The sequence below is a fragment of the Lethenteron reissneri genome, chromosome 26 (genome assembly GCF_015708825.2).
Source record: "Lethenteron reissneri isolate LAM-NWPU_2019-01 chromosome 26, ASM1570882v1, whole genome shotgun sequence".
NCBI lineage: Eukaryota > Metazoa > Chordata > Hyperoartia > Petromyzontiformes > Petromyzontidae > Lethenteron > Lethenteron reissneri.
In genome coordinates this window covers 4,790,895-4,802,363 of record NC_083804.1, presented here as the reverse complement: position 1 = coordinate 4,802,363, position 11,469 = coordinate 4,790,895, and the positions used below count along the sequence as shown (strand labels likewise).

General features: G+C 43.4%; 1 protein-coding gene across 2 annotated transcripts in view; it reads left to right on the top strand.

The window, feature by feature from the left end:
* The first annotated feature begins 1,188 nt into the window (after positions 1-1,188).
* Positions 1,189-11,469, top strand: part of LOC133347513 (E3 ubiquitin-protein ligase Mdm2-like) — a 35,721-nt gene continuing 25,440 nt past the window's right edge. The window contains exon 1 of one of the 2 annotated variants that reach the window (XM_061559836.1): positions 1,189-1,232. The gene's annotated coding sequence lies outside the window, so the exon portion shown is untranslated. Of the gene's footprint in view, positions 1,233-8,414; positions 8,497-11,469 lie in introns of those variants that run through there. The other variant, XM_061559837.1, reaches the window with a different exon arrangement.

Below are 11,469 nucleotides of genomic sequence, written 5' to 3'. Positions count from 1 at the left end.
TGCCATGGGCGGAATTTCAGCCGTATTGGCTCCAAGTTGAATTGAGGCGTGTGTAATCGATCAAAATCGAATGGATGCCATGGGCGGAATTTCAGGCGTATAGGCTCCCAGTTGAATTGAGGCGTGTGTAATCGATCAAAATCGATTGGTTCCCAGGTGCGGAATCTCAGCCGTATTGGCTCCAAGTTGAATTGAGGCGTGTGTAATCGATAAAAATCGATTGGTTCCCAGGTGCGGAATCTCAGGCGTATTGGCTCCAAGTTGAATTGAGGCGTGTGTAATCGATCAAAATCGATTGGATGCCATGGGCGGAATCTCAGCCGTATTGGCTCCAAGTTAAATTGAGGCGTGTGTAATCGATAAAAATCGAATGGATGCCATGGACGGAATCTCAGCCGTATTGGCTCCAAGTTGAATTTAGGCGTGTGTAATCGATAAAAATCAATTGGATGCCATGGGCGGAATCTCAGCCGTATTGGCTCCAAGTTGAATTGAGGCGTGTGTAATCGATCAAAATCAATTGGATGCCATGGGCGGAATCTCAGCCGTATTGGCTCCAAGTTGAATTGAGGCGTGTGTAATCGATAAAAATCAATTGGATGCCATGGGCGGAATCTCAGCCGTATTGGCTCCAAGTTGAATTGAGGCGTGTGTAATCGATCAAAATCGATTGGATGCCATGGGCGGAATCTCAGCCGTATTGGCTCCAAGTTGAATTGAGGCGTGTGTAATCGATAAAAATCAATTGGATGCGATGGGCGGAATCTCAGCCGTATTGGCTCCAAGTTGAATTGAGGCGTGTGTAATCGATCAAAATCGATTGGTTCCCAGGTGCGGAATCTCAGGCGTATAGGCTCCAAGTTGAATTGAGGCGTGTGTAATCGATCAAAATCGAATGGATGCCATGGGCGGAATTTCAGGCGTATAGGCTCCCAGTTGAATTGAGGCGTGTGTAATCGATCAAAATCGATTGGTTCCCAGGTGCGGAATCTCAGCCGTATTGGCTCCAAGTTGAATTGAGGCGTGTGTAATCGATAAAAATCGATTGGTTCCCAGGTGCGGAATCTCAGGCGTATTGGCTCCAAGTTGAATTGAGGCGTGTGTAATCGATCAAAATCGATTGGATGCCATGGGCGGAATCTCAGGCGTATTGGCTCCATGCACGTTCCGGGGCCCTCCCTCCTCACGTCCGCCGCGTGCCCAGACCTGCCCGGGCAAGATCCTCCAGCTCGGTAAGTCAAGCGGCGTTCAAGCATCTTTCGCTCACCAACAACACCTAAACAAAAATAAACTCGCAACATTTGCTATTGCGTATAAATAATACTAAACCCAAGGCTATCCGTGTAACAAAATGTAAGGAATTGTGTTCTAAATACGGGAAGTCTGCCGAGTGGTTTTTTTTGTGTGAGTGCAGCGTCGCCTGAGTTGCTAGGCCGCACTCGAGCGCTTCGAGTTGTTGATTTCAATTGAGTTTAATTCGTATTGTTTGAGGCTATAACTTGAATGTATTGTTTTAGAAATGGTATGTTGGAATGGTTAGTTTATTGTTTAGCGAGCACGGTGGAGTTATTGAATAACAAACACCGCAGCCGCTTTGTTTACCTCGACCGCGCGTGAGCCTTTGTGTTCGAAAAGCCTGTTTAATTAGGCCTCATTTTCTAATTAAAACTATAACAACCCTGTTTAAAATGTTTATTATTTGCAAACGATTGCATGTCGGTGCTCTTTTAGAGTAGTTTTCATTACGTTCTAGTCGGTAATTGAATGCAACTTTTTATTTATTTAAACGAATAAAACAGCTGACCGCGACCGCCGCGGCCCGGTTTTGCTCGTAAGCCTCGGACTCGCCTGAATCTTGGCCGGAAATCGGGACACGCGGCCTCGCATCGGAGAGCTCTCGGGTTTGCGTAGACACACGTATGTTTTCATAACCGTGTAAAAATAAACACCATCTAACAATTGCATTCGTTTAAAGTATGGATGTTTGCTTAAAGTTGAATTACGTGTTAATAAATGACGGACAATGCTGTGAAGTTCCAACCCCGTTTCCTTGGGAAGTCACTGAGCGTCTCTGCATCGGGTTCGATACCGGATGCCGCCGTCAATAATAAAGCCGCGCTTCTCTCGAGCAATTGACAACATGCCTCATGGATACAGCAAACACACACACGTGCGTTATTTATAACACATGTTATCCAAGCCATTATATTCGCCACCTGTGCAATCGGCTTGTGCTGTTTTTTTAAAGGCAGCGCACAGTGTTTTACTCCAAATTTTAAGACGCGCGTGGTGATGCGGTGGTGTACGTTTGCGAATGGATTACTGAATGTGCTTATGCCAATCAAATGTGTTACGTGTTCGTTGCCCATTAATTCGCCTGTTATATCGTTATCTTTTAAGACTTATTGACGAATGAGCTTTTTTTCCATTGTACTTGTGCACCACTGCCAACGCAAAGTCATCAAATAATATTGTATGTGTTGTATGCAACTGCATTTTACTTATTGAATGTACCTCTATGTTAAATTTTTATGAAGCTGTTTATGTTATGCACTGTACGTTATTTAGTATGAATTGATGGAAAGTTTGTATTAGTGAGTGTTTGTGTTTATTAATGTAGCAAGTATTTAAGTGTATGTATGCTAGTGAAGTGTAATATTGATAACAATAAACATAACGTGCTCACGTTTGGCGAATCGTACGCCTTGTTAGATCGAAAACTCGGAGGCACGGAGCCAGAGGTCAAAAGTACCCTCCCTCGTATACCACCAGCCTGAACCGGAGAGCCATGAGCTCGTGCTTGAAGGTTGATGATGCTTGGATGCAGTGTATGTGCAGGGGGAGATGATGGGATTGGGTAAATATCAATGAGAACGTAAGGGACTATCATCAGCAGCAGACTCGTGGTGTCGACCGTTACTCTGACACAGATGCGTCGAAGGTAGTTTTTTCTGCGTATTTGTGCAGTAGTTGTGTTGGAGCAATTGTTTGTTGCCTGTCTTTGTGGCTGTTTTGTGTGAGCAGTTGTATTTGCATACGTAGTTGTTAGGGAACGTTTTGTGGTGTGTGATTGTGGTTGGTTGTGGTTTAAGTTGTGGCGGGTGTATGGCTTTAGTTGGAGCCGTTGTGGTGTACGGTTGTGGTTCTTTGAGCTCTTTTGGTATACAATTGTGGTTGTTTGAGCAGTTAACATTTCATCTACCACGTCATCAGCTTTAATAACATTACCAGCATAATCAACATTCCTATCAAAAAAAGCTGTCTCTGGTGTGGACCAATCGGTTTAAAAGACAATGCACGTACTGTCAGAGCATGCTTTTTTGTGTGCATTTTCACCACAAGTATATGTGTTTAATGCAGACATGATTACTTGCAAAGGTTTCAGTTTGGTGTTTTAACATCTTAACACCTGTTTTATTCCCAGAAAGGCAAAAACCCTATTATCATAATTAGATACTGGCAAAAGAGGTCTCATGATGTAGCGGCTCACCCCGAGCTCTCAATGTCCTGATAGTGCGTTGTCTTTGTGCTGTTCGCCTTTTAGCGTCCTCTGGTCTAACACTGTTTGAGACTAGGCTCTAAAGGAAGCTGTCTCTGGTGTGGACCAATCGGTTTAAAAGACAATGCACATACTGTCAGAGCATGTTTTTTTGTTTGCATTTTCACCACAAGTGTATGTGGTTAATGCAGACATGATTCCTTGCAAAGGTTTCAGTTTGGTGTTTTAACACCTGTTTTATTGTCAGAAAGGGGAAAACCTTATTATCATTCCTAGCATAGCTAACATGGCTATACTACAACGTCTTAAAGCTAGCAATATTGCCCTTCCACAGAGCGACATCAATACACACATTTCACTCTCGTGGCAATGTTCTGCTACGTGCATTCTTTTGTTGCAGGCTGATCGCTGTTGTCACTAAATGCTGAGTTAATTTTATGGAGGTGGACACCCACATCACAAACGAGGGTGTGTACCTCATCAGACACGGCTGTCCTACTTAAAAAGAGAAGCGTTAGCAGGAGCCGTAGTCAACATTGGGCGGATGTGCCATGAGGCCCTGACATAATCTTGATTTTGTAAATCGCCTTTGCTAACGAAATCTTAACAAAACCTATGTTTTAAACACAACAAAAAACCTATAGGCAACACTACATGAGTGTTAAGACTGTAATCTAATGTTCGCTGTAAAGAATTACAATGTCAAGCTGCAGCCAGAGAGGGAGGAACCAAGTGTGTGGGTGTGACCAGGTGTATGATTGACAGCTCTGTTTAATACACTTTTCCAAGGCCAAAAGCTTTTCAGCTTCTCACGCATTGAGACAGGAGCAACAAAACAGGAAGTGAATGTAATTTAAAAACAGGTCAAATAAACTCATTGTTGTATTAACTTTTGAGCTTTAATGGGTGGTTTACATTATATGATAGAGCTTTATTCACTGGATAATTTTATCAAAGGTGTTTTTTAAATGTGGTGTTTTCTCTGTATATATATTTGTTTAGTGATGGTTACATGCATTGTATGCGGGGTGAATTGTGCATATTGAACGTCTGCAAACGTGAAAGCGGTAGTGCTTACAGCTTTGAACTTGGGGGGACCATTACATTTCCACTTGACCTTTATAAGGAATTTCAATAAGCCTTTTTAACCTTTATAGGGTATTTAAATTTTAACCTTTCTGTAATGGATATTTTTGTTTCGTCCACCTTTTATAGGGGCGATGATGGTCTGGAAGCAATGTAAGAAAGCTGCATTTTTTATTTCATTATATGGCTATGTTAGCGTGTCATGTAAAAATCTACAAACTAAATATTTGTCATCTTGCGTATACAGAGCTTGGCTATGCACTGCTGTGGCAGTGTTTGGTAAATTTGAAGGTCGCAAATTCAAACACCAATCAATTCCGTCCGGATCCTAGGTCGAGGAAATGTATACCCCTTTACAGGAAGTTAGCAGTGGTTGCGCGATGGAATTACAAATTAACATGGAATTTGCACCTGTAGATCAGGACCTGCTCGTTTGAGCATAAGACAATTTTTGACTTTTTGAGATTGCAAAATAAGTTCAGAGCTTACACATTACAAACTACCATGGCTTGATGTGTGATAGGTGTTGTGCAAGGAAGTACTTTCCTGGTGCCCTGAGTACTCTTTCAAAAGTGGGTTTACAGATGCTGTGTTTTTGACGATACACACCGCTCCTGGTTTCTGTTTGCTCTGTGGACATTACGAAGAAAAAAAGTAATCACCAGCCGTGATTTATCCACTGCTGGATGAAACCCTCGCCCAGGCTGTTGCCATCTCTTGCGATGCAATAATCCGACTGGCTCCTGCACATGAGCTGATTTCATCCCTTTACCGCTGGTTAGACACAAAATTTGTATTGTTTAGAAAAGGGGGCTTGGGCCGGACATGTCCCGATAAAGGGAAGTTGGCTGGTGGTCGAGACTGAACTACGGAGTGGCAGCCAAAGTTATGGAAAAGTTACTGATCCCCATTTAAATGTGAAGTTGGCCACCTAAAATGTCTAAAACAATGGTGACAGCGCTTTACTTCAGCCGGAGTTGTCCTAGGCTGAGCTCTGGAAAATATTTCCTCTCCCTCTGCCATTCAGGGAGGAGGGGGGCAGGGTTGGAGGGGGGGCAGGGCATCTGGCGCGGGGGGGGGGGGTCCTAGAAAATAATGAATGCGAACTTGAGCCCTGGATGGGGTCTTTTTGGATATGTCTAAACGAGTTGCTATGGCTTTGTATTAATGTGGTTGTCATGAGTTTGTGAGAACGGGTGGACTTTGAGCAGAGTACCTACAACACAGTGCTTTTAAGCACATACAAGGCTTTAAACACGTACAAGGCTTTAAACACGTACAAGGCTTTAAGCACATACAAGGCTTTAAACACGTACAAGGCGTGAGAAGTCGGGCAGGTCCCCACACGCAGTGAGCTAGCCCGGGCAAGGCCCTGCCCTCACGACCCCACAGGCATGTGAACACCCTAATTAGTCACAGCCTGCTTTGTTAAAATAATTTTGCCAGCCTTGATGGCGCCTGCCATGCACAGCTTTGAGGGGGGGGGGGTCGTGATGATTATTGTGAGTGCTCATGACAATTCCAACCTCCTTGGGGAAGAGGCTGCTGCTTGTTTGAGGCACTTGTATGCAACATTTGAGTTGAGTGTTTCTTTGATTAATCGAGTTCCTCCCATATTTACGGATGCTCGGGGTAAGTCGGTGAATAAACATTCCAAGCTTACCATTAGAAAGCATAGGGAGACCCGGTGAGGCTTTCCTGGGTAAACAAATGACTGTTTTACATTCGTTATTTGAAAAGACCGTACCACTTTTGACATCGGTGCTGTTCTATAACGCGAAACGTAATAAGCTAACGTGTTTACAGATAAGCAATTGTCATATTTTCACCTTTGGCCCTCCAGAGCCTCTGCCTGAAACAGTCTTTATATGTTCATGTAAAAAATGCTGTGTTAATGATAATGGCAATGAGTTATTTTGATTTGTGCTCGATTTTACGTCAGGTTTTTTGGTTTTAAGCATAGAATCGACCTTGTGCCACATTTAATATTTATATATTCCTTATAAATCAGTAGAATGTAAATCAGTCATGATCTATATATGTATATCTTGATATGGTCTTCGTGTTTATATAGTTAGAAAAGCATCACAATGTTATCTTTACTCTGCCATCATTGAAGGTGATCATTATTTTGCACAAGCCAACATTTGTCATTGCACAGGCAGATCCTTGTAATAGGAATGTGGACTTTTCCCAACTAGCTCAAAGCTGTGGATATGAGCACGACACAACGCATGTAATCAGATACACTTTGATTGCAACTGTTTTAATTTCTCCAGCAATATTTGTCATTAGTCCCACACTTCTTTTTAATTGATGTCACAGTTCACATTTGCTCTGAGCAAAGGGGATCTCCGGGGTGGGGGCACTGGCTGGAGTGCTGGTGGGGGGGGGGTAAGATTTTTTTTGGTGGTGGTTGTGGTGGTTGTGGGGGTTGGGGTTGATGATGGATCATTAGCAGAAGGTGTTGATGGAAGATTTGCACTGGTTTGGGGGACATCAAATGAGAGGAGCTTCCGAGGATGTGGTGAATAGTTGTGAGGTTTGAAGCTAGCCGAGTGGGTGGTCAGCATTGCTGTGTACTCTTGATACGTTTGTTTTCGTTTCAATACGTTCTTTTAATTGCGTTTAGGGGCGACCGTTCATGCTGTGAATGGGTTGTAATTGAAATGTTAAGCTTTATTAATATTCTTTGGCATTATTGTGCCACAAGAGCTTACAGTTCACATCTATTCATCCCACATTTTTTAAAATATATGCATTTAGAATAAATAGTGGTACAGTACTTGGGTAATCTACGAACAAGAATCAATACATTAACTTATAAGAGGTTTGTTTAGTTATTGAAATTTAATCACATTGAATCCATTACCTAGTCTTTCAAATAAATGTATCCCGCTATATTTTTTAATAAAGAAAACAATGGATAATCACTGGAACGCAATATATTTTTGTTGGAATTGGAGGAGGAATTGTCTTACTTCTTTGCCATTTGTTGTATATTTAACAATTTAGCAAATACACCTAATAGAAGTAAGAGGCTATAATTTTGTTAGAATTGAGACTTGGGAACTTCTGTGGGGAATGGGGCCATTGGTTGTGGTGTTTGTCAGTATGCAGTGAAGTGGAGGCCATGTGATATAGTCTTTGCAGAAAGGTGTAAAGTTAGGACATCTGTGTGGGGAGTACTGGTGAAGTGATTGGTGCACTACTCTCCACCCATCGGACCTGAGTTCGATTCCCAGCCAAGGCTACCCCTCATGCTTGCAAACTTTGTCATCCTCTGTGTGTGATATGTCTTTGTGTTGGACGTGTGTATGTGAGCATGTATTGTGAATGTGCGGTAGTGTAGTGGTTCGCTACGAACCCAGAAACTTGAGTTCGATTCACACTCATGGCCAACGCCAGTGACTTATGTGAACTGGTCCTGGGCCTCCCCTTGGTCCACTCTGCCTAAAATGAGTACCTGTTATGATGTGTAAACATCGCCCCAAGGAAGACAATGGTGGCTGGGCGTGTGCTGGCCACACACCCCCTCCTATACAGTGCCGGCCTGCATCGGTGCTTGCCAACAGCATTTGCCCCAAAATTCTGCTCAGGCTATTTGGGCTATGTCTTTGTGTGCGGATGTGTGTGGGCAGGTGTGTGAACATGTGTGTGCGTGTCTCTGCGTGTGTGTGTGTGTGTGGACATGTCTGGGCACATGCCGGATAAGTCCAACGGACCAGCTGAAACCAGCCCACTTTCCTGCATGAGTCACTGGGGACTAGGGTCAAGCTGTTATAAGGGTGCACGCGTTTGAGATTTTTTTCTCTTCTGCCCACCGAGGCTCACGCCTCTTTGCGCCAACTCCGACCCCTTTTGGGGCGGCCAGTCTTTTGTCAGTGCAGCCAATTTACAGGTTGCAGCACGTAAGTACAGCTGACTCTGCCTAAGCACGGACCGCATCTCTGCAGATCCTGTTTAAGAGCGTATCGTTTTTTAGCTGTATTCTCCCACTTGCAGGGTTAGCAGTACTAAATGCCTTTTGTTTCTGTGCATATTTCACATAACTGCTTAACGCAATAGTGTGTTGCTTTATTTAGTGCGTTATACAGATGCAGCAATATAACGAGTTATTGCCAGGTTTGCACTTCTAGTAAGTGGTTAATAATGACATTGTGCCTTACAAAAGTGTGATTTGTTCTGAATTCCATGCCCAGGATTTAGGAATGCTGATTTGTACATTATTTTGATGTATATCTTGGAATTGTTGGCGTGTGTATTTTCCATTTCAGGAGGATATTTTATTTTCCGTAATTAAAATATTTCATCGGATTTGTTTGGGTCCACGAATATTTGAGGATGAGGTGACCACTAACCATTGTGCCACCACTCCATCATTACTCTGTTGAATTTTTGTTGAGATTATGCAATCTAACAAGTTGCGGTGAGTCACAAAGCAAGGGAGTGCTTTCAGACTTTGTCGAGTTTGATTTAAGATATATTGAGACCTTTCTAATATGTTGTAATCAGACTTTAAAGCTGAGAAAGGGAACATGCAGATTTTTTCATGATGATTAACATATCATCCACATATAAACTGAGTTCACCTCTTTCCCGAAGTTGGGCCTTCCTGAATGGAAATGGCAATACATTCATTTGACAGTGTGAAGAGAAGAGGAAATTATGGACAATTGTTTTTCATACATCCATTAGGAATGCATATAGAAACTGGCTCTTCTACACAGAGAAAGCCTTCTTTCCATCCAGGGTAATAGTGTATGTTTCCATCTTTGGGCTGGAGTTCATTCTATTTCTTACATTACGCGTCAAATTTTTGTTAAATAAATATAGTTTGGTGATTTATATTATGCGTGGGAGCACTATTTCTAAACTTAACACCCTAGCCTTAGCTAACATTTTTTTATTTGGTATTTAGCAGCTATATTTGGTGGCCGTTCTATTAATAACTGGGAGGCGTGTCAAGCTTGTGAAGGCGTGTTGTTATGGCGTCTTGCTTGCAGCGGGGTGGGGGTAGGTAGACAGCCAGCATTGATGGAGTTATTCTACAGAGGCTGCAAGTGTTTTGAGAAACGTGGACCCGAATGCACAACGCGGTAATCGGCGATCCATCTCGACCGGGTGTCCAGTGGGCATTCCTGAACTCACAGTGGGCGATCCTGTAACCGCTTCCGTGAGTCCTGGTAGAGCGATTGATGTGGCGAAGAGAGTCCTCTTCTGAATGTGAATGCACGTGGCATTGGGGATCTAGGAGTGGAATAATATTGCCTAAGAAGGATCCGGGTTTTCTGTGCAGCCATTTGAGTTTTGTTTAGGGTACAACCCTTTTTAATGTATGGTACATGTGATTGAGATTTTGCTCAAGTTTTTGTGTGCAGGTTGTCGAATTTGGTTTCTAGTTGTATAAGTTGTTGGAGTCCTGACTTTCTCATGAGTACATATAAATCTGAATATTCCTTAAAGGTGTACTGTTAATGACGTGGTGAATGATCTTAAGAGAGGTGGATGTCGATGCCTTGGCATCGACCTGGAGGAAGTGACTGTCTTCTTAGTCAGTTTAGCTAGCGGATGTCGGTCCTGGAGTAATTCTCTGTGGAGGTACCATAATTTATGTACTAGTGAGGTAAAAGCAGAGGTCATGTCCTAGAGTGTAAGGAGACAGAGAAGTCTGTTCTTGACAAGGTTTCATGAGCTCTTGCATATTACACAAAATAATTTTCCTTTTCATCCATGGTTGTCTAAGAGTTAAGTCCCTAGTGCAGTCCTAGTATTGGAGTATGGGGGAGCTTCTGGACATACATGAAATGTAGCCAAGTCGGAATTCATGCCCCTATCACCAGTATCCCCCAAACCCCCAGAGGGCCTGTTGCCCTTTAAGTGGTCTCCATCCCACTTCAAATATCTCGGCGTTACGGTCCCTTCCTCATTGCTCTTCCGGAATAATTTCCACTCCCCTGGCTTCAGGTGATTGGTGCCTCCCCGAGGTAATTTTTAGGGTGCCCCACTGTAAAATAAATTTCGTTGTTTATTTGGAATCACAAACTTGCATGCATCGATTACCCCCCTCTCTCACTCTACCGGTGAACAAGGGCGCGCTGACTCCTGGATTTATTGAAATACCATAGGGCGGCAGCCCTTCAGAACATGAAACGCTAGTTGGATCCTACGAAAATTAGGAAAATTAGTCTGTAAGGGCGTGCTCCCTCGCTGGGTTTTCCCTTGCCTTGCCCAGAGGTAGACCCCGGAGCATAGAAACTGGCGTGGATGCTCTCTTCGACGCTGGGGATTTGCAAAGGGATAGACGTTCCTCTTCCCAGTTCCTCTCCATAGAATATAGTTTTTATGGGGTAATCCGACTTTGAATGTCGGGGGGAAGGTGATGATGTGGGCTGGCTGGATGGAGTGAGTCCGGCATGGAAATTGTAGGTTATCTTTCGTCTAAGGAGGGCAGTGTGCTGTCCTTTAGTCAGGTGCAGGCTAAGGATAACATATGGCGCTCCCATTTAAAACAAATATTTATAGATCTGAGACGCGATTGTGAAAGCCCCCGCAAAGAACCTTAGCAATTTTTTTTACCCATTCATAGATTAGCACGAAATACCAAAAGGCTGAATATGGACTGGCAGAGGCCTATTGCCTGATGTATGGCGAGGGCTCCCGAACCAGACTGGTCTCTAGGAAACTTTGGAATAGGTGCCTGTCCTATGAGGTCCACCTGCAGAAATGGACACACATTTGGTGGGCCCCTTAATCTGGCCCAAGATCGTTGCTACTAAGGTTTATCCAGATTAAGTTCATACATGGCACCTAAATTACCTAGATGCTCTCTGGGCATGGTGCAGTCCTACCTTAATGCCTTCTGGTTATGCCTGGACATAGTA